This window comes from Ptychodera flava, chromosome 11 (genome assembly GCF_041260155.1).
Source record: "Ptychodera flava strain L36383 chromosome 11, AS_Pfla_20210202, whole genome shotgun sequence".
Classification (NCBI taxonomy): Eukaryota; Metazoa; Hemichordata; class Enteropneusta; family Ptychoderidae; genus Ptychodera; species Ptychodera flava.
In genome coordinates, this window is record NC_091938.1 from 16,537,414 (window position 1) to 16,562,066 (window position 24,653).

Here is a 24,653-nt window from a genome sequence, read left to right on the forward strand (position 1 = left end):
GTCAAAGGATATAAAAGTCGAGATTATCAGAGGAGGAAATTGGTATAAATATAATGATCCTTCATTTTGAATGTTAACTCTTCTCTATTAATAGCTTTCGGTTTGCGAGAACATTGTGTATTGCATTAGCTATGGCAGCATTGAAACGGGTAAACTGGAGATATTCGACTAAATCCAAAATGAGTCTTTTTAATGAGATACATGGATCACAACGCGAGGGGAGTGGTAAGCGAATTTCTAATCTATACCAAATTGCTAATGCATAACGGCGTTACGTCAAATAATGATGTATTTCCAAGAATGCATTTCAATAAGCCTCGTCATCTATCAAAATATCACGCAATGGCTGTGACAATTAGATAGCGTTTTTTGTTTAAAAGTTTCGATGGGTCACTGGCGGTTAAAACTCAATCAATGAAACCAACACTTTCGCACCACATTTCTATCCATCACCGGTCTGAAAAGGGAATATCGTCTCTTTTAACGTTGAAAGGATTATTTCGCCTCATCACAACGGTTCATGGGTGGCCATATTGCACGCAGGCTAGTACCTTTGATGCGCGCGATCATTTGCTCGTAATGAAATTTGTCTCACCACTGCGAGTATTCACCTTGTCCTGCAAATTTACTAAGTCTTGCATACAGTCGGACGATTCTGTGGATCTGTTCACACGCAAGTTTTCCTGATAAGCATGCGCAGAATTCCCCCGTTTCAGCCTATCTTTGTTACCGTGTACCTATGATCCCACATCTTGCTGTAGGTTAAGATCCCAGAAAATCTGTGATGTTTAGCTGCAGATCCCCTTTCTTAGCTTTAGACTATTCATAACTTTTTCCACGCAGAGAAATTATCAAACCCCTCACAGTATGGGATCACAGGAAACAAAAGTGCTGTTCAATGCTTGCCATAAAATACACATATAGTTGTATATCTCCTGGTATCTTTCTGGAAATAAACTACCTTTCCATTTAACGCCCACTTGGTTTAAATTACATCCATTATAAAGCAATGCAATCTGTTAGCTTCATATGACATCCAACAGCAACATTTAAGTTTCGTGGGCAGTTGTCGTCTCCACAATGACTTCAAGCTATAACTGACATTTTTTTTCTGAAGTGGATTTTCGAAACTGCCCACAATGGCTTTCAAAACAATGGTTTTCCCCTGTAGTGCATATTTGCGTGTAGAGAGGTCAGTTTACTATGAAGTTTGGTGTTATCTTCACCGAGCATAAACGCAATGGCCTCAGCTTCCATGAAGTAACGTTACACATTGGTGGTGATATTTTTTCTCAGTGAACTAACTTTATCTTTCATCAATGTGCAAGTATTTACAAAGCACATTTATGATACACAAACAAATTCGATTACAGTAACCTTTAGAACAGCTTTATAATTTGTAATTGAGGTCGTTTTAAAAGCTCGATTTGCACTAAAATCCTTGACCTGTAATGCAGACACTCTTAAAATTACCGATATAATAATCGTCCTTTTTTCCAATTCAGAATGCCCTGCTATAACAGCAAAATTCACTTATGATTTAAACTCCAATATTTTTATTTCAAAATATGATCTACAAAGTTCCACACGTTCATAACCAGTACAGACTCCTAGTATCATGTGTTTATAAGAATCGTATAAGAAACATATAAGACATTATAAGAAACATGTCGTATGAGGGAAAGTGCTTCATTTTCGTAGTTCCCCTTGGTGAAACCAAATTACAAGAAATAATTTGTGCACTTACATCTACTGATAAATTTCCTCAGAGATATGCATAATTATCTTTTCTAAGACTTCGGAATAACCCCGACGTAAGATGCATCCACTCAACTCAGCTGTACATTCATTTTCCTTGTAGGAGCATAATGAACTCGATATCTGACAAAATAAAAGTGCAAGGAGATTGGCAGAGCGGATGATTTTCTACAGATAACCAATATTCTCATACTAAACAAGGCTCTTTTCTGATTTTTTCTCCCACTCTGAATTATTCAATTTATATTATTATCTCTCGAATTTCACGGACGAACGGTTCTCATTGCAAAGCTATTCCAGGGTAGACAATAGCACTGCGTGTTGCTCCATGGGGCCGGCTCCGTTGAAACCATGGAAACCGGGGTTTCAGGTTTGCTGACTCTACTTACGAGACGTCTGACGTATTTTCTTCCCGTGTGCGCGTTTTGTTCTCTTTTTCCTAATTTGTCTGGTGTCATTATTCTACAAACTGTAACGTAAATAATACTCGAGTCGTTTCGTTTTATGCGTCCATGTTGTACATGCGGTGATATTACTGTATGGTAGAAAGGCTCAGATTACAAATTAAAAAATATCACAAAGGGTTGTGGGACTTTTCTCTGGGCCACTCCAATGATGGACTGAAACAGTATCTCCAGGAATATCTCGGTACTTTGTTTAAAATCCCTAATTAACGTAGTGATTAATTAGTACACCTGACAACCATAGGCGCTTTGAAAATATAGCTGGACATCTTGCGCAACTGTATTTTTGATTTTCTACACTTCTGCCATTCTTTCGAATCATAATGATTTGCTAGATGCTTTCTTATGTCTCTTTTCCTCGACGCAACATCTGAGTTTCGGTCTCGTTTATTAAACAGACGTCTCGGCTATAGGCTGATGTTGCAGTGCCTGCTGGGTAAGGCTGTTAGTCTGTTTGCCGTGGCGGACGCATGATCAACATGCTTGTAGATGTTCATTGACCTTTCTTTGGCTTCTATCATCGCCCATGCGCACATTGACTCTTTAAGCTTCTGTAACGGAGCTTCTACCAAGAAACTTTCTTCAGCAAGAAACCATTAAACATGACAAGTGGTAAGCGGTTCAAACTGGCTTTTTTTACAATTCTTGCATATCACCCGTCTTCAAGAAGTGCCCCTGGTCTTGCGTAGGACAAATTTTTTTATTTTATTTTAAATATCTTTATTCAGGGTATCTCAATAAGCCTCGCAAACTAGTTGATCAGCTTCTTTCCATTGAGGCCCTCACTCAGTATAAAAAAAACAGCAAACACTCAATAAATATACATAGAATCACAAGGACAATAAATTACAGAACTGTGACAAAAATTACATACTATACAGTAACTATACATAATGATCTTTATACAGTGATTTGAAGTGATTAAAAGTATTTTGAAGTGATTAAAAGTATTTTAACAAAGTAGTACACCAATATTCCTAAATATCGAGGGTCCCGGTAATGCACATACATGTATTACAATGGTTTCTTTCTCAGTATTTGACAGAAAATAACTTGCTTGAAAATCACCGATAACTTGTTTTTCTCCGAACTGATAATAGCACGCATGCCCGGAAGGAAAACACAGGATGTCGATATCCACAGAGACCGTGATATCAAATGGGGTTAAATCCCCCGAAGGCCTAGATTTTGACCCTGATGATTACAGACAAAGGTCACGGTGACACAGTTTAGCAAAGAATTGACTATGTTGTGGAGCTCTGCAAAGAATATGAATTACACGGATCAAGTATCAATCATTGCTCATTTGAAAGGGAAGAATGTATAATCATACTGGAGCGACTGTTAGCCTTTGCTTGTGTTATAGACTAATTATTCACCTGAGGTCACGTGAGAGTCGTTGCTCAGAAAGCGAGATAATACCGAAGGATCGAAGTGGAAGTGATTTTCTTACATTCTGAATCACATCAGTTGTCTTGTTATTCTTAGGGGATTAACGTTTTCCAAATAGGCGATGTTTACTAAAGAATGACGTGTAATAATTGCTTCGGTTGTAAGTTCAAAGCCTCGGCTTAAGCGTTGGTGATTTTCATTCATGGGGACGTTTATACCCACATCTGAATATGGAGTTAGTCGCGTGATATTGTGGGGAGACTGTGGTGATTATAATGGGTCTCAGTGAAAATAATATTGGAAAGAAAACTCGGGTGAACAAATTGCATTCAAAAATCGTCAAAGTTTTCCTTAACACACGGAAAGAAACTTCAATGAGCTGACGGGAAAAATCAGGGGTTGGGGAGAATTTTCTGAAAGACGAACAGATAAATATGCATAGGAACAGGCTTGTGGATTGATTTTGACAATAAATCTGATGGCAATAGGACGACATCCAGAATTGCAAGCCATGAGTACATCTAATCTAAATATTCAACGTCAAAAATGGATGTCTTTTATTGCTTTGTTAATGAGTGGCCCCTAATAACAATAAACTGATGCATATCGATAAACTATCGTCTGACCTATGATTCCCGCCCTAGGTTGTCGTGGAATTATTGTAAATCTGAATGACGTCAGAGACAGAACTACAGAAAGAAACAACCTAGCTTTTTTGAAATAAATTTAACTGCAGTCTATAGAGTGCATCACTGTGAAAGAAAAATATGTGACCTAAATTCTGTATGGAATTTTATCTCGAAAAAGTGTCGTTTCACACTAAAACTAAATCGGTTTCTATCACAATGATGTATGTCCCGATGACCGTGTTCCCAGTGACACATTTATGCAACTCTCTCAGCATCCCGCAAATTTAATTTAAAATTCACCGCCTGAGGGCACTTGCATCGATAGCCAGAAAGACACACAGACTATTAGCGGAGTTGAATTCCCGTTGATCAATATGGATTTCCATGGTCATAAAAAGCTAGCAACAACAGGACTCCGGGCACATGGATTGGAGACATCAGTAACCGGAAAACTTGTCTAACCAAATTCAATACCACAGTAATGTTTTTCTCAGTATTTGAGTTTCATTGACGACTGTCATGTGACACCTGCTAAGTTTTCCCACTAAACAGATCTTTACAACAATCCTCTGTATAGGTTAGACTCGGTCCTGATGAGACAAAACACTTATCATTCGCTGACTGTATAATCTGTTGATAAAACAAAGATATTGTTTATTTATTCTATTTTATTTATTTCTTATTATTTATTTGTTTATTTATTATTTATTTATTATTTTCACGTGTTATTTTTTCTGTAAATGTCGGACATTCATTTCTTCTTTAATATTTCAAAAGAAACTCGCAAAATATTGTCATCAAGGAAGAGAGTTGGAAACAGTTTTTGGACAATGACTGCAATTTTTGATAATATTTCCATTTGTTTGTTCTGAACACTAATAAATTTTCTCCTTCTTTTTCTTCTTCTTCTTCTTCTTCTTCTTCAAGTTTATTGACCACATATTATTTAATATTTAGATTTGCTAAAGCAACGCATTGTGTAGAACATGCGGGGTATTGTAGACAAACTCCGGTTTAAAAACTCAGTTTTAAACAACAAGGTAGGGCACACATATGGACAGTGCAGTGAAATTTACAACCTGGCATTTTGGGGCAGAACAAGGAATTTTGATTTAAAGCAAACAAACAAAAATATTATGGAAATACGTCAATCGTTACAACCTAGGGGCTTCAAATTTACTACGTCATGGAGTACACGGTTGAAAACAAGGGACGGCTTTGCTGTAAAACATGGCTGGAAAACTGCGATTTTTCTTTAAACCAAATCCTTACAAGCATGGTTCAGAGAGACCGTTTGAGTATTGATGACGTATGCACTGTCGCTTTCATTTCTTGGCGGTCCAAACTTTAATAGAGATATAGATTTACAAATAATACAGTGAAGGGAAGATACATTTTCCAATCAAATTATGAATTCCTTTCATTCGTATATATCAAATCAATGCGAATATTAGAGCGATTTGTAATGTTATATTCCACAATGAATCTCATTGTTATAGTTGGGAGTATTATGTTCCTAATGTCTGTAGGAACGCCATCGGCTATCCCTCGGGCCAACTGTACATAATTCCAGCATATTATCCGTCAATTGTCTCCACTATATCGTGTCTGTTGGTCCAATATATGGTTACTTGTTTGATTGGTAATGGCTTCCCGCGCACGCAAGATCTCGGGATGTTAAATGTTTGGCGCCCTCAAATTTGCAACCAGTAGGCCAGTTCGTTTTCAGTTTTTTATCCATTTAAACGGCGCCAGAAAAACCATCAGAATTGAACTGCCAACTGTAGGAAGGACATATTCTTTTCATACTGTACCTATTTCTTCTGAGATACGATATACAAAATAAATGATGACATCTGATTGAGAAATGAAGATGAAATGTTTGTGTTTCCTACAGCAAATGTAGTTATATAAACTCTGATTTATATATTCGTACCTTGAACAATTTTTTTCGAAGCTGATACATTTGATTGTTGTGTAGAAACATGTAATAAAAATGATTCAGAAATACTCACAATAGTTTCAGACAACGTAATGAATTGAATATTGCAAAAGTATGACCATAAAAAGTAACCATGCATTCCTTGCTATTCGGCAGCGTGGATGGAATCAGTTTAGGAAGACGGGAATATCTTTGCCGTGTCTTTCCAGACCCATAACAGATTTACTGTTTAAATGTGGACACAGTTTTTCGTACGTTTACATTCAAACATCTCCAAGGCGAGCTCTGTATTGTTCCCTTTCAACGTTGGTACCATTTTGTGTCATTTTATACCATCTTGTAAACACCTCGCTGTACAAAGTCATTCATCATCGATAATCACTCATTATCATTAGATTTACATAATTGAACAGTAGTCAATAATATTCAAAGTGTAAATGAATACCAAATGATTTGACTAGTGGAGCCGTTGTATCACAGGGGCCCGGGGCTCAGTCTCCGTTGTTTTCTCGACGAATGTTTATTTGCTTGCTTGTTTGTTTGTTTGTTTACTAATACTTAAGCATAGTACATAAATATACAGCTGAAATGTGACGATGTATGCTCGTTTGAAATACATCAATAAATAAAATTTAAAATGAAAGCCAGAACAGAACGCACACACTGTGAAGTGTTAGTTCGGACAAAATGTGCGTGATATTCTAGCTTTTTATTTTACATTTTATCTTTTATTCATTGCTTTATTTCAAACAGTCATATTTTCATTTACTCTACCAAAGTTTGTGTTAGTAAACAAACAAACAAACAAACAAACAAACAAACAAACAAACAAACAACGAGAAAACATCAGAGACTGAGTCCCCTGTGGTTGTGAATGATGATCCTGAATGATAGAGCGAGACTCCACGACTGCAGCAGCTGCAATGTCCTTCGGTGTGAACCTTATTAAGTAGATTTCAGGGGCCTTGTTTCCGTTTTGATAGTCTCTCCATCGATAACATATTCAGATAATGCCAAAGACACCAAGGTTGTGGTCTGATTATATTTTGTACTTTTTACTGACTTGTGTGGGAGTGTTTGGCTCCAGACACACAGACTACATTTCTCTACTGGAAGTTGTTCTCGAATAAAAATATCTGTAGTCGTTCCTTTTTGTCGTCACACTTTACGACTAAACATAAATCCAATAGCTAAATTCCTGTACAGAATGACATTTTTTATGACTTTTTCATTATTTTTACTATAAACGCTCTCATGGTATTAAACCCTGTGTGTATAGTCAATTGCATGAAACAATAGGTTGTTGTCGTCAGCAGAGTAACTTTAAGAAAGTTATGTTTACGAGTGATATAATACATCCCGTTAAGACTTTAATGGTGATGACAAACACTACTAAAATATCTCTTAAAGTTTTCTGATCTGATGTAATAGGCTTAACTCGCAATGAACACGCAAGCCTTTGAATCACCAATTATTGCATTTGCTCCCTTGTATGTCCGGGAGTTGCAAAAATGGCCAGGAGTTGTCGAATGTACAGCATAGGGTTTTGCCGCGTCCAATGTCGAACTACTTACAGTGGAATTTGATCGAGTGTCCGTTTTGCCTTGCAGAGCTCGACAAGTCTATATGTTGCTTAGCTGCAATAATTGTAGCCCTTGGTTGGTGGGGATTGGGCTTCTGTCGTGCGGCTCGCGCCTTGCCCCAACCAGGGCTACAATTTCTCCCTATACCTGCTAGTGTAAAAGCTGCAGTGCGGGTCTACACTGCATGGTCAAGGCACACACGGGGCCGCATTATTAGAGAATCTCGCCTTACCGTGTGCAAATTTCACTATAATCCTGCTCCCGGATAATGTTAGAGCCCTTGTAACTACTATCGATGGTCAACTTTACTCCTTGCAGCTGAAAAATGACAGTTTAATGACTCAGGCGCGAAGTCAATTCGAACTGGACCGCTGTCGTTGAACTCTGTACCCAGCTGACTTGTACCATTACATTTTAGGGGTGGCCGACAGGTGTGAGGGACTAATGAAAACGATGGCACTAGCAGTACAGTAGCGCGGTAGTGGCAGTATAGTTGTTGTTATTTTAACGCTATCTTTTCGGAGGATTGAAAAAGTTCATAGGACCGTTTGCTCCTTTTCAATTACTGCTAGAATACTAGTATCGCTGAAAGCAAAGAGAGACCAGGGACCAATGAAGAACTTGCCATCTTTATTTCCTAAGAAGTGAAAGAGATATTCACGCCATGCAAAGTCTGTTGTCTCGTCTTTGCCATTTTATACAGATGCTCTGACAACAAGAGGACACCGCAATATAATTATAAAATATCCAATCGATATTTACGGCTACTATACTATACGATATAGATCTCTAAGGCTATAAAATCTTCGATATATATCGGATATTTACCCGCCTAATTAACAAACTCTAGTATCATCTAGTAGCGAAGTTCGAGCCAGACTAGCGCTTGGCCAGAGCTGTAAAGTGGTGAATGTCTGACAAATATTCGCGACTCTTTTTAATCTTGAAGCTTATAATGGTACATTTTCCGACTGTTTCAAATGTGCTGAAATAGTTCCGATTCATAAGGGAGGCTCTAAGAGTGATGTTAACAACTATAGGCCTATCTCCCTTCTATCAGTTCTATCTAAAATACTAGAAAAACATGTTTATATTAGTTTTTACAGTTTTATGCATTTAATCTTTTTTGTCACAACTCACAATCATCAGACAACATCACTCTTGTCACATTGCTTTAGTCAAGTTAACTGACCAGGGTCTATACTTTTACAGAATATAGATGAAGATAATTGTTTTTAGAATACTTAAAGATTTTTTTCATCGTTGATCATAACATTTTGCTGAGCGAACTTTCTGTGTACATGTTTTCTGATTTGTCACTGAATTGGTTTCGATCAGACCTTACAGGAAGAAGTCAATGTTAGCTATTTAGGTGTACACGCTCATGTTTTGTCGATTGGTGCGGTGTATCTCAGGAGTCCATTTTTGGTCCACTTCTGTTTTTGATCATGTTATGTATGTCATTTTACCCCACACTCATCATGACATGAGTTTAATTAGTCTGGAACATTCTCAACTTTGTGTAAAAATGGGAAGCTTAGATACTACTACTACTGTGACTACGGTGCTTCAAATTTTATCAGATTTATTCATAAACTGCTGAGCAAAATCAAAGCATGTATGTAATGCTGATTACAAGGAATTTGTTACAAAGAGAAAGATATATCCACGAAAAAGTACAGACGTGAAAGTGATGTAAAGAAATCCTCATACAACCCGGCCTACAACGTCATAAAGATGTATGTTGACAGTCAAGAAAATGCCGAAATTTTAAATTGATAAACACTGCATTATTGAAGTAGTCATGAGCAAACGGATGGAGGAAGTCCATCTGATTAAAATCAGGTGTAGAGTACGGCGACGTCTTCTTATGCGTACGCGGTATTCTCTTGCTGTCGCTCGAGAGGCGGCAGCGAGAGAATACCGCGTACGCATAAGAAGACGTCGCCGTACTCTACATCTGATTTTCATCAGATTGGAGGAAGTCGTTCCTATATTAGGCTATTTCCATACTGAGTTCATCATGCACAATGTTAAGTTCACTATGGTTCGAAGCGAGACTACATAAATGTCCTGTGAGAAAATTAACCTGGAATGTAATGCTACGACCGTACAAAAACAGTAAAATACCTACGTGTTGTATACAAATAGCAAAGTATTTGGCAAAGCTGCACTATAAGTAACTATAAATAAATATCGGCGATTTCACAGACCCGGCGTGCCGTGGCACAAGGCTAGTCATTGTAGTATCGTCTAGAGTCCGGAATTTGGAAATAGCGGCCAGGCCGATAAATATTCTGTAAGTATAGGCGATTTCACAGACGCAGAGTGCTGAGTCCAGTGTCGATCGGCGATTTCACAGTAATCCCGAAATCGTCGATATGTCAAACTTTGATACCAGATGGAAAATATCCGATTAAAAAAAAAATGTTCAAAGTCACGCCGTCATGGACAAGAATGCCGTTTTGGCATCCCACTTCACACATTGTGACCTTTTTAGTCGAACAGATTTTGCTTGGAACCACTCTTTCCACATTGAACAACAGCGGCATCTTGTTAATGTAGTTGTACCATGGAGGTGGATGGTTGAACTTAGTTGTGTAAGTTGAACTAGTTATGGAGTTTAACTTAGGCACACGCCTCTGAACAATGTGCATGGACACAAAGTTCTAACTGCTTCAAATGACCCGTTCCCGTGTAGGATTTATTGAACTAGTACGTAACTTATTTGAGAAAGTTGGGAAGATAGAGCACAGGATTTATTGAACTAATTAAAATGCGTAGTTGAACTTCGGCAAAAGTATCTCTCTTTATTCACCAAGAGTTATATATTGTCATGAAAATTACCCACCCCTTTCAATCCCATAAGCTAGTCCTACGAGTATGGCAAGAGTGTCCGGCTTTGGCTCCGGAGGCATGCAGTGTAGGGCTCGTAGGGCTACCCGTAAGCATGCTCATTCAGCTCCCTCACACCTGTCGGCCACCCCTAAAATGTAATGGTACAAGTCAGCTGGGTACAGAGTTCAACGACAGCGGTCCAGTTCGAATTGACTTCGCGCCTGAGTCATTAAACTGTCATTTTTCAGCTGCAAGGAGTAAAGTTGACCATCGATAGTAGTTACAAGGGCTCTAACATTATCCGGGAGCAGGATTATAGTGAAATTTGCACACGGTAAGGCGAGATTCTCTAATAATGCGGCCCCGTGTGTGCCTTGACCATGCAGTGTAGACCCGCACTGCAGCTTTTACACTAGCAGGTATAGGAGAAATTGTAGCCCTGGTTGGGGCAAGGCGCGAGCCGCACGACAGAAGCCCAATCCCCACCAACCAAGGGCTACAATTATTGCAGCTATATGTTGCTTATCATTAGAAAAGTAAACATTTGCAACAAATTGAGTATTTGGTGTTAGATTACAGCGCACGCGGCGAACGTTTCCCAGACACTGTCTCTTCTACAATAATGACAGTCGTTTCAGCATGCCACTCATGCACAACAAGCTTGACACCGCACTATAGCTATAGCACATCATCAAAGTTTTCTTTCAGCTACAGCTTTGTGTACTTTGATTTGGGAAATATAACTCAGACAAAACTCACTGGCATATTTTTCGAGTGTCGGATCTATATCTCGAGGAAAGTCCTCAACATCAACCGGACTGACTCTCGGCGTTTTATTACAGTGAAACATTGTATTTTTTCAGCAAGGTAAAGAATATTTTGAAGGCAGAGAGATATCATCGTCCCCTCAATGCTAACCCGTTGCCGTGTATGATGCCGTCCGGGAAATTAAGTGCCAAAATACGGTGAATTATTTCAGAAACACTTGGTGTGTTATTCAATGGCACAAAATGTACCGTGTTGATTGAATTGCACTTGCATGTGCAAAATCAACACTTTTCTTCAAGTCTATTTTGTAGCTCAGAGAAGTGTCAATTGAGAAAGTTTCATTTAGCTGAGACAAAAGAGAAAGCGGGATTAAAGTTTCATTTAGGAGTGTTTAGCATTTTCTGGTTGACAATATTCAGTGTTGTATCGTGTCAAACTTGTTGATAGAGTAGACTGCACTCGCAATGCTACAGACTGCATGCTGAAGGAACTGTTGTCGTGATTGCTGACATCGAGAGGAGAAGAAAGTTTTTTTTGAAAGAATTTACTTGTTTCTTCATAAAGTTCCCAATTAAAGTAAACACCTAAAAGAAAACTGATGGTGTGCATGTAGTGCAGTGTTATGCTTGTTGTCAGTGACATGCTGAAACGACTGCAGTGATCGTGACGAGACAGTGTATGGGAAACGTTTGCCGCGCGCTGTAATCTAACACCAACCAAAGACGAAGACTCAATTTGTTGCAAATGTTTACTTTTCTAATGATAAGCAACATGTATGGCGTTGAATGCCTGCCAAAATTAAGCTATGACATTTGTAATTACGACATGCCTTTCGCAATTACGACATGCCATGATGAGATGCAAAATGCGAAAATATGCCATTATGCGATGCAAAATGCAGACATGCCATTATGCGATGCGAAATGCAGACATGCCATTATGCGATGCGAAATGCAGACATGCCATTATGCGATGCGAAATGCAGACATGCCATTATGCGATGCGAAATGCAGACATGCCATTATGCGATGCGAAATGCAGACATGCCATTATGCGATGCAAAATGCAGACATGCCATTATGCGATGCAAAATGCTGACATGCCATTATGCGATGCAAAATGCAGACATGCCATTATGCGATGCGAAATGCAGACATGCCATTATGCGATGCGAAATGCAGACATGCCATTATGCGATGCGAAATGCGGACATGCCATTATGCGATGCAAAATGCAGACATGCCATTATGCGATGCGAAATGCAGACATGCCATTATGCGATGCGAAATGCGGACATGCCATTATGCGATGCAGAATGCCGACATGAGGAGTAGAAGCTTTGAATTAGGCTACCTTTTCCAGCAAACTAGGGGGTCATCTCATATCCACAATGCACCAGTGTATTCGCAAACATGGTCGGCCTCGAATAAGAGTTTTGGATTTATAGTGTACGATCCTACGGTCTCTTGAGCTCCATGAAGGGTCTATGGTATTACGAACGAGCATCAGAGAAGTGCTTGTGTGCCCTTCTGTGGTAAGCTAGCAAGGACACCAGTTACTCAGAGTATACATATATGCCAAATGTCAAAATCAAGCAATCCGTTGAACTCTGATTTTATAAATCGCCATGTACGCTCGAACATGGAGGTAGTACTAAAGTAGGAGCATTCAATCTCTACTTCTCGATCTCAATTCATAACGTATGGATGATCAGTTTCACGATTTCTTCCAAAGAAAATATGTGAATGTCCATCGTCTTCTTTCTAACTCGAATGCTTTTGGAATAATCGACGACGATGTTGTCAGCCCTGTTCAGCTTGTCATTGGCGCCATTGATGTTCTGGCTAGCTCTGTGAATGATGGTTTTGAAGCCTGAGTACCATTATTGGAACCAGCAAATTCCCGAGGACGGCCCTCGTTCAGCATTACTGAGGATCAAGTACCAACTGTGTAATCAAAATGTTCTGAGGGCTGCACGTGACATTTGATGGCATATGCGTGTGTTTGCAGGAAAACTGAAGCATGATACGTGCTGCCCTTAGATGTGAACAACTTACATATTATCCTCCTGTTGTTTGTGGCTGATATTAACAGTGATGGTCACTGTTGTTTGTAAAGGTAGCTTACTGTATTCAAGCGATGAAAATTTTGTGTAGTTCATTAAGTGAATTAACATGACCAGTATGCAGTCTATGAATTTTGATGTGAAAAAAGCGCCTGGCATATTTGAACAAGGAGCAATGTTTGGGACCATCTCTAATGAGACATTGATTGTACCTGTTGTGTACACTGCAAATAAAGTATTAATTGATGTGCAAGTGACAGCACTCTGTCTGATCCATGCATAGTATTTGTGATATATATTTTACAAAGGGTGGATAGCCACAGTTATTAAGACTTGGAAGAACAGTACCACACAATTTACAATAACAATAAATATATGCATTTATTAACTCTCTTAAACTTCATTCAATTTTCACAATACTCATACAAGTATGAGAACAGATGGCATTTGTGACTCTACCTCAGTGTAGATCTATAAACATAGTCTTTCATATATCATTGTGTAGCAAATAACAAACATGACTACATGAAGTCATACTGTACTGTTCCAATGGGGGAAAAAATTCTGACCAGTACAATAGATGGTTAAATGTCAAGTATTTCTTGTATATTTTAAAATTGAGTGCTGTGTCATGGTATCAAAATTATGACAGTTAAAAATCACACACTTTACATGCAGTAAATTTGGCTTGTGTGTACTTATCATAAAATTGTACAAAGTGTGGTATTGTCTTTCTTTAGATATAGTAAGTGGTTAGTCTCTCTTTCCCAGACTTTGTTTGCTGCACTGATATTGAAATCCAAATTTAATCTTTAAAAATCTTTGTCCTAAGTGAACTGAGTTTCCTTGTGTCATCCTTACTTTGAGCACTTTCAAGTTGGCAAAGGCATTTACATCGGTTACATTGTTTGGCAACCAGTTGGGTTTTGCGTTACACCTACCATTACCAGCGAAATCTAAATAACCATGACATGGTGTTCAGAATTCATCTTTAGAAAAACCAAAAACCATTTAAAACTTTGCTCATAGTATCATCATTGCGGGCATCTGAAACCATGGCAACTGCCTGGGCCTGCCAACGCAGCTTGCAGCTTTAATTTATTTATATAAGTTGTCGTATATAATATGAGTATGATGTGTACATTGCCAACAAAACTTTTATCTACTGATTTTTTGGCATCTTGGTCTTTTGTCAACAATAAACGCACTAGCAATGGTGATAATCTAATGACAGCAGCCACAGATTAGCAACTTACAACTTGCTTGCTTTCCTTAGTGCAATAGGCAGTCACACTCATCATGAAACAGCATGAGATTATCACAGGACAAATACATGACACTATGCATGCAGTTATAGCCTGTATAGAGGAAACTAGGGTTAATGATACAGTGTCACAGAGTGAAGAGAACAACCTCAACAAGAAATCTTCAGAAAACCAGTTTTATAAGACCAAGACCCTTTTGGTTGATGGTATAAATCTTCATTGGCAATACATATCATACTCCAAACTATCAAAATAAACAACAACAACAAGAAACTTGTGGTGGGACCCATACACCCCCAACTCTGGTGGCAGTATGGGCCACACTTATACCCAGTCATATGGACTTAATAAGTTTGACATGTGTAGTGGTTTTAAACCAGGCTTAACTTATTCAAGGGGAAAACCTCATCAGTCTTGTTCTGCAAGCATAGGAAGCACAGAGTATGTAATGCCATAAACTGTCAATCACTAAAACCTAGCACATGTGTGAATTGGTAGATGTTTGCAATTTCTTTGTATCAGATATGGTTCAAATATATGTTTGCTCTTTACCACAAAATGCTAAGAATAGGGATAGTATAAAGTGTATGATTTACTAGACTTATCACAAGGCCCGAGTAATTACATTCTTGGATTTGCATTCACACATGCATATGTTTTTTGGAGGTTTCATGAACAAAGAACACTGTATTTGAACACCAGTAGGACTTTACCCTTAGCTTTTTGCCTACAAATCTATGAATTTTAGCTACTACTCTGTGAATATGTGACAAGGTAACATATTGTAGGTACAGTATCTGTCGTAGTTATATTGGTATGCTTGTCTGTCTGTCCATCAACTGTGAAAGTTGAAAAGTGCTGTGTTCATTACTCTGATAGTTGCTGTGAAGGTATGTAAGGGGACTGGGACAGATTATTTTTGTGTAGCATTGGAGATATGCAAATGAGCTGTACAAACTGCAAAAATAGTAAATATAAAGAGAGATTTCGAAACCTGCTCAAATAGCCTCGACATATAGTGTCTATAACCTCAGGGGTGATTTGAGCCAGATTTGCTCAAATTGCAATGAAACTACAAATGTTTTAAATTATTAGGCAATTTTCTCCATTCTGAAAATTCACTTTCTTAGGAATCACCTGTGTGATTAATTAAAAATTTTATGCACCTCAAATGCAAATAATTGACATGATACTTCTACATATATTTGCATGACATAACCTACTGGCAGATGACATCTGTAACACACGAATTTGATACAGCATTTCTAGACATATCAACTAATTATGAAAATTCATTAAATATGCAACATAGCAATCAATTGACTTGATACTGCTTAATGACTTCTCACAGTATTACAGTACTGGAAGATCAACATCTGTATCATGTTTCATCAATTTGATGCAGTATTTCTGGACAAAGCCCCCTAATTAGGAAAGTTCATTAAATATGCAAAATAGCAATTAATTTGAATGACACCACAAAGTGTCTTTGCAAACTTATATGACACTGTGTGCTAAAGATCTATACCCAGTTTCATCAAATTTGCTGCAGTATTTCTATACATATCACCCTAATTACAAAAGTTCATCAAATATGCAAATTAGCAATTAATTGATGCAATACTGACTGTGTGCTATCAGAGCTCTGTGTGACAAACATCTTTACAAAGTTTCATCAAATTTAGTGCAGTCGCTTTAGAAATAGAGCTCTTTTTCAAAAAGTCATTGTCAATGACATAGTCCCCGCTTTCTCAATAAAATGACCGTCACACGGCCATATTTTGTCAGATCGCAAAACAATTTGATGTGCATATGCCTGACATAAGGAGTAACCCATGTACCAAGTTTGAATGAAATCGCTCCAGACGTCTCTGAGACATCTCCATGAACGGATGCACGCACGCACACGACCAAAACTATAAGTCCCCCTGGACAGTATCCGTGGGGATATAACACAGAATCTTTCCGCACAATTTAGCAGCATTCTTCAGCAGTGACATGAAACAAAAGTTCAGCATTTAAGTTTGCAACAATGTAACTAAACATGAAAAAATGCATGTGTTACATGTAATTGCAAGACATTGGTGTCATATCAGTTTTAATCCATGTGCAATTGCTTTACCAACAAGTTCAAAAAGTTCCTGACTTATAACTGATTGTTTTAGTATTTGTAGCAGATGTTCCATTTTTCCCTCATACAAAGGTTCCTCTGTGTTTCTTGTCAGTGTTTGAAATGTCAGGTGGAAGAACTCTCTGGATGGATCCCAAACATCCACTGCAGCCTCTTCCTTAATACCAGAAATTAATGTTACAGATGGATGAACGAAAAGATCAACTTTCTTCTCATAAATGCCAAACATTTGTTGAAATGGTGACTTGGCATCTTGGATGTAGTTTATCTTTGGTGGTCTAGCATGCCCACTGATAGTTGTTTTCCTCCATTCTTCAAGTGTTTCCAGGGGTGTCATAGCAGAAGGTGTGTGTTTTGCAGTGTCTGAAGAAAGAAAAAGACAAGTAACTTTGATTACATAACATTTGCATGATCTAAACTATTCCTACTGATCATGATCCTAAATTGACTGTCCTGAGTGACAAGTAATAGTTGATGACGCAGCCCAGGTTGTTAATGGCTACTTCGATTACATGATCACATTTCATGGTTTGTCACAATTTGCAATTGGACATACTTACCAAGGTTTACCCCTGTGAACATTCATACCAACTTTCAAAAGAAGTGGACAAGCAATTTCAGATAAAATGGGTTTTTTTTACCAAAAATGGGGAAATTTGCCTAAAAAATACAAATTATAAGACTCACAACTAAGGTTACCCTTTGGTACATGCATACCAAGTTTCAGCCAAATCTGGCCAGTAGTAACGGAGCTTCAGCACTTTGCAGGATTTTTACTTTTTTTTGACTCATTAGCAAAATTTTTGACATTGACATTTTGATATTTTACCAAATTCAAATCTCCACCCCAGGGCCCACCTGTACACAGAAGAATAAGATGGCAGGTGCTGTGGTTTTGAGGTTTTGATACATGCATACATACATACATACATACATACATACATACACACAGACATACTTACAGACATACGTTGTTGAAATGGGTAAATACCTAAATGCGTAACTGCAGAAAGACTGACAGATAGATAGACAGACAGATCGTACATACATACGTATATACATACATACAGACACATACATACAGACATACATACACATATACAGGCACACAGACAGACATTTCATGACATTTCATGGTCAATTATTGACGAGCTACTCTAACATAAGCAAGCGATGCAATCTCTGCATATCAGAAAAGCTGCACATTATCAATACTGAGAAATCTTTGCTGTTAAACAAACAATCTAAGTTGGTTTCAAAATGTCGCCACCAAAACAAATATTATTTATCAAAGTTTAACACCACATACAAATAGAATGGTATGTCCCAAAGATTTAAAAGAAAGTGGGGTATGGATCCTTTAACTTCATTTGTCTGATGATTGAAGGATGCATGGACCTTAAGTAATAATCTTTACCGCCCTGATACAAGTTTAGCAGGCCAAGGTCGTACAGCGGAAGGGCTTGAGTGTGAGGGCCCATATGCCGTGCCACTATGGTCCGCAAAACTTGTATCTGGGCCGTAAAGGTTTTATCATATACCGTATGGAATGATAAATATGTACTTAACATAATATTAAGATTTGTTCAGAGGTAAAAATTTGTGCGATATCAAATATTCATTGCCATTTGTGTCAATTTTTCAGAAAAGCAATGGCCTCTTCACATAGTTGATTTACTTACATAATGACATTATTTGTTTACCTGCAGAAGAACACGCAAAGCTTCATACATGAGCAACAGAGATCCAGGTTGTAATCAAGGTGTATTAAAGAAGGACAAATGCGTGATGTAAATTAGTGTCATTTGGCATGCACTTAGGATAGGCCTACGATGGATTTCACTTGACTTTAGAAATATTAAATGTCACCAGCCCGACTCCACTGTCGCCACTATACAATCTTAGCGAGCAGACATTTTCCTAATCTCGCTTTGACTTTATGTACAAATATAACATTCCCTGATAGCAACACGCGTTGTAACAAGTATTGAAGCAGTTCATATAGTTCAACAGTGAACACGATTGCCCATATTTGGACGTGCAGAATTCAACGCGTTCATCCAAATTTGGGCACTGGGCTGGGGCGTGATACGTTAAAAAAATGCATGGATGTGAGGGTGCTTTCTCACGAAGCTTTATATAGGCACGTGAATCTAGGTATATGATAACATATTATTACTGTTACGCTGTACTTTGTGTACAGGGAAATGAATCATTTAGCTTACCACTTGTAGGTCCATGGTCTGTTGATGTCGATGCCATGGATGTAGAACTCATCACATCTTGAACTGAATTTGTCGCTTCATCGTGGTTTTCATCTGGAATATAAAATGGGCAAATGTCAATGTTTTTGATGATTATTCTTCATTTTTCAATTCTATGTTGTACAGTATCTCACTGTCTATTTTACTGAGACTAAGAGTCCAATTTCAACCAAGTGTCATACTCAGCATAACTTTAGTTGGACACATACAAGAGGTTTGAACTGGTAAAGTCTACCACGTAGTCATCTTTGCAAAACTTGCATCATATGAGGAGTGTGAAAATAAACTTTCTTTGACATACATGTCAATGCTGGTAGCTGGTACTGTGAGTGCTGATACTGGGTATATGACTGTTGTGACTGTTTTGAAAGCACTGTGTGACTTTTTTGAGCTAATTTGCATATTTTCAACAATATTAAAAAATACCGCAATTATACGGTGTCGCTCAAATTTGATCAGAATTGGTATATACCAGTTTGGGTACCAAAGATCAACAATAAATGTTGCTTCTATCTGTTCAGTGCAGGATAATTCTACGTTGATGTTATGACAATGATTTCTGCACAGTACAACCAGGAAAACAACAAGAAGTATTTAAACCAGAAAAACAAGAATAACAAAAGTAAATAAGGTCTGAAACTTGAGGTACTGGAGGTCAACTTTAGCAACATGCATAGCAGAAACAGCTAGCCCCTCTTAGTTTGAGCATAGACAGTCTTCCCCCTCTCTTGTCTATGGTTTGAGCAGGTCTGTTAATATGTAACAGTTCATAAACAATGACAGGATATGACTCAAGGTCAGTGGACTTAGCCTGTCTTTAACTGGCATGCCATCACTCCTGCACATTTGCAGAATTTCCCTTTTTCTTACCTCATTTGCACATTTTTGACACTGACGTGTTCATTTGAACAACATCGCATCTCAACCCCTGCATCTACATGTACACCAAATACTGAGATGGTAGCTTTGGCGGTATGGTAGCCTTTGTGTGTGACGGACATACATCCGCACATACATTTCCACATACATACATACAGACAGACAGACGCCACCGACTCATCATGTAAGCTCTTTTTGGTATTTATATACAAAACCGAATATGAGCTAAAAACTAAAAAAGATATTTTGTCAGAATCATATGTTCATCAACACAGGAAATATCAAGTCTGTAAGTACTACAGTTCCCCAGATATTTGAGTGGACGGACATCCTCACAAATAGACATAAATACATACATACAGACTGACAATGGATGCCGGACGAATACCCATCCCAATAGCTTCTATAGACTATTAGTCTATAGTAGCTAAAAAAATATGTATGTATATGTTTTGCTTACTTGCCACTTATAGCTGACAAATCATAAAACACTTGATTGGAATCACGATGGTGATGTCTAAGCCTTCTTATTACTTCATCTCTGCCAACATTCCCTGCCAAACTTTCGATTAAAATATCTGCTTTCATGTTAATCTGCAAAAAGATGAGGAAATGTATGTCGGTGGTTTGTCACAATCAAAACACTACACAAAGAAAATCTTTCTGTTTAATCAGTCAAAACATTATGATAATGTTCTTTGGAAGAGCAACTACTAAAAGAAAAACTTTCAATGGCATTCTTTAAAAATCCTTTTGGAATATGATCATCATGTGCCACTGACAAAACAGCATCAAAGTCACCATAGCAAATCTGTATCATATGTCTTAAAATCTGATGAACCCATTCTGAATATACATCCGTGCAGACTAGAAAGTAAATAAGATAATAATAAACAATTGTCACTTCTACTGTATTGTTGTATAATCAACATCTGTAGTATACCCAATTTTATGTTTTGAGCTCGATGGCAATTTACGTCCAATTCTCAGATGACTGCGGTAGTTACTGTACTTTACCTAGCGCTGTGGACCGCGTTGCCGTCTCCGAGTGGCGGCGCGGCGTTGTATAACTAAGAGAATGTCGTCGCAAACTTATAAAGACCAGCGACTGTTTTAAATCGAAATAAAACTATGCAATACAATCTGAAATATCGTATAGAAGTAAGGTTAGGGGCACAACACCTGCTCTTCAGCCACTTGGCGACTCGGCGTAGGGTCCGATTGACAGCTACCTGCCGACCGATAGCAAAACACCAGCAACAGATTTCAGCTTTGGAAATTGTTTTCCAAATTTTTTGGACGTGATTGTAGTCGCCATTTTCATCCGTGAAACGGGCCTTTTTATACCGAGTCCGTATCTTTGTAAATTCAACTTCTCCATGGCAGTAGGTGCTTGCAACGCACTGCGTTGTCGCTCATCGACCTCACTTGTACCAGCTCCAGGGCTCGGAGTTCAAAACTCGACGCCATGTTTGCAAATAGTTGAAAGACAGATGCATTGTGGATGTAAGGTGACCTCCTAGCTTGCTGGAAAAAAGGTAGCCTAATTCAAAGCTTCGACTCCTCATGTCGGCATTCTGCATCGCATAATGGCATGTCCGCATTTCGCATCGCATAATGGCATGTCTGCATTTTGCATCGCATAATGGCATGTCTGCATTTTGCATCGCATAATGGCATGTCCGCATGTTGCATCGCGGGTCTTCATTGCGCATGATCAAATGCAACTTCGCATTGAATGTCCCCATAGCAAATTATCGCATTCTTCATGTAAGAATGTCAAGTCCGCATATCCAGATATTCGCATTTTGTACCTCATCATGGCATTTCGTAATTATGAATGTCAAGTCTGCATGTCCAAATTTTCGCATTTTGTACCTCATCATGGCATGTCGTAATTAAGAATGTCACGTCTGCATGTCAAATATTCGCATTTTGTATCTCATCATGGCATGTCGTAATTATGAATGTCAAGTCTGCATGTCAAATATTCGCATTTTGCATCTCATCATGGCATGTCGTAATTGCGAAAGGCATGTCGTAATTACAAATGGCATAGCTTAATTTTGGCAGGCATTCAACGCCATATAACATGTAGACTCGTCGAGCTCTGCAAGGCAAACCGGACACTCAATCAAATTCCACTGTATTTAAGCGAAGGGAGTATTTTAACGGTATGGGCGACTGTTGGCCAAATCCAGTAAAACTTTGAAGTTAGGATCATTTACACTTTTTATTCGTATCCAGCCATTTAAAACTATAATTAAAGGCGTTTGTCAATCGTGCTATCCAAATGTGAAGAACAATTGCTGGTTTCAAATACATTTAATTATCAATACAAGTAACTGTACTGCATTACATTTCTTTGGTTTTATTGGAATAATATGTCAGGAGAAGGGAAGTGGTTGGTTATTTTCATATCGTAGGTGAAAATACCTTATTTCCTCACACAAAAGATCACAAACTGTACTTCTGAAGTCGTACTTTATTTCCCTTTAAATTCAAGTATTGGTATTTGATGTGCATCAGGGTAGTTCAGCTTTATGACTAGCGCCGCGCGGCAGCTATCTCGGTAAGACATCACACAGCTTTCGTTTAGAGCGATACTGTACCTGTGTACTGCGGGTGGCACGCAGCAGACGACACATAAAGGTCTTTGACCTCCACGGCAACAGTGGATGGAGCCTTGTTGCCATCCTTGTCGAATTAATGAATCACAGACGACAGACGTCCCATCGAACAGTGGTTGTCATGGTTTCCGCGATATACAAAGCGAAGTCGTGCGGTGTTTGACATTATTGAATTCACAGCTCACCGCCTTTATCGCTCTCCGACACTATGCGTTCGCGCTATCACCAAGGAGACCAACGATTTAGCGTCACAATCAGACAGAAGGCTGGATACGGAGAGCACCAAATTTTGAGAGAAAATAAAATTTCGATCACATTTTTTTACAATTCCCTTCTCTTACCTAACATTAACGTTTACCATGCAGAGCCAGAAAACATTACATTTAATTTATTGGTTGAGAGTGTGCCCATTTGCATAACTGCAAATGAACTGCATGTTGATAAACATCATCACAAACGTTATAATTGGACCATGATTAAATATCAATGAGCAAACTATTATACAGCATAGGAAACTCATATTATCAGCATTAATTCGGCAATTTGGGTGAGAACTGGACAACCGCAGAAACACTCTTCAGCATAGTTTGCTATCAAGTGACTCGAAACTGAAAGAACTCAAACTTTACGTAAAGACACTTCAAACCACTTCTGTTCAACAATAAAAATCAGGGGTCACCGTGCACACTAGGGAATGAGGAATGGCCGCAAACCCTGTGTTAACTGTGTGGGGAAAGACAAATTTTAGTTTCACAAAAATAAGACTTTATTTACCCAAAGAGTTTCAAAATTATCGCCCCTATCAGTGATAGACCAAAACGTATTTTAAAAGTTTGAGAGTTACGAATATGTGTCCCCGAGGGCACTCTACCTGTAATATTTTTTAATATGTTGCCAAGTTTCAGTTTCTTTTTCGAAAAAGATGATATTTTAACACCTTTTGTGTAAAAAGACGTCACTAGATGTTTCAAAAGTCTGTCTTGCGTCGATTGTGAGGGCGTTCAAATGCCAACATATCGCTGATTCCTGGATTTAAACTTGCTCTTTTATGAAGTAATGAACAACAACAACAAATCAGCTTCGGATCTGTCTGAACTCACCAACGACAGCAATTTCATCAAACCAACTGATTGTTTCATTTTCGCTGTAAAACCAGACAGCGGTTTAGCTCGCCTGATTTTCGTGTTGAATGACTTTTATTACTAATAACAACGGTAAATGTAGTGCTTTCATATTGTTGTTTCATGGCCGGGACGATGACCGCGTATTGAACTTGCTTTTATGTTTTCAAGTTTATATCTACTCTCTAATGTACTCCAGGCGAGCAGCTTAGAATTCAGCAAGAAATCGCCTCGAAACTAAAAGTTTTAGCTTTTACCCAAACTTTCCTTAAGGTAAAGGGCGACGAATTCGGACGCGCACACGCTTTAGAACGTTTCTGCGCAGATTTAACTCCAGCCTGCCGCAAATGGGTTATTTTGTAGCGCATGTATTTAATATCACCTGTCATTGTTGAAATTGCGCTTTTACCTAATTTTTTGACCCAGTGTCTTAGAAATACATGTGACCTATAACCTTGTCATATTTTGACCCCTAGGAAGCTGGTTTTTATTCAATATGAGCGAAAAATTAACATTTCTCTCCCATTTATATGGCGCAAATTACCCATTCACCTGGAGATATTGTTAAAAGTAGCGTGGTGACACCCTTTTATTAAAAGTGTAAACTAAATGGTATTATGTCAGGAGTTTATTCGCCAAGTTTGGTCAAAATGACACCATTCAAAGCGACAGGAATAAAATTAGAAAATTATGTAGTGATATAATTTCGATATCGTCATTTTGTAATCGATACTTATGTTAAAATTTCTTAACAAACATCATGAAAACTATACATTCGATAATAAGGATCTTAAGTCTTGGTATTTATTAAAATTAACTCATTTGCTAAGCGTTTTATAATTGCTTTCTTTAGTTTAAGTGAATTATATCATTTTTATTTATTTCTAACGACGCCATTTTAACATCCGTTTCCATGGAAACAAG

General features: G+C 38.2%; 1 protein-coding gene and 1 long non-coding RNA gene across 7 annotated transcripts in view; one reads left to right on the forward strand and one right to left on the reverse strand.

Annotated features, from left to right (window-relative positions):
- LOC139143659 (dual specificity calcium/calmodulin-dependent 3',5'-cyclic nucleotide phosphodiesterase 1A-like) overlaps nt 1–24,653 on the forward strand; it is a 280,905-nt gene that overhangs the window by 19,634 nt on the left and 236,618 nt on the right. The window lies entirely within an intron of this gene.
- Nucleotides 13,795–22,048, reverse strand: LOC139143656 (uncharacterized). Its single transcript, XR_011554648.1, has 3 exons — nt 20,439–22,048; nt 19,061–19,153; nt 13,795–17,198 (listed from the first exon to the last, which is right to left on the reverse strand). It is a non-coding gene; the product is annotated as an uncharacterized lncRNA (long non-coding RNA).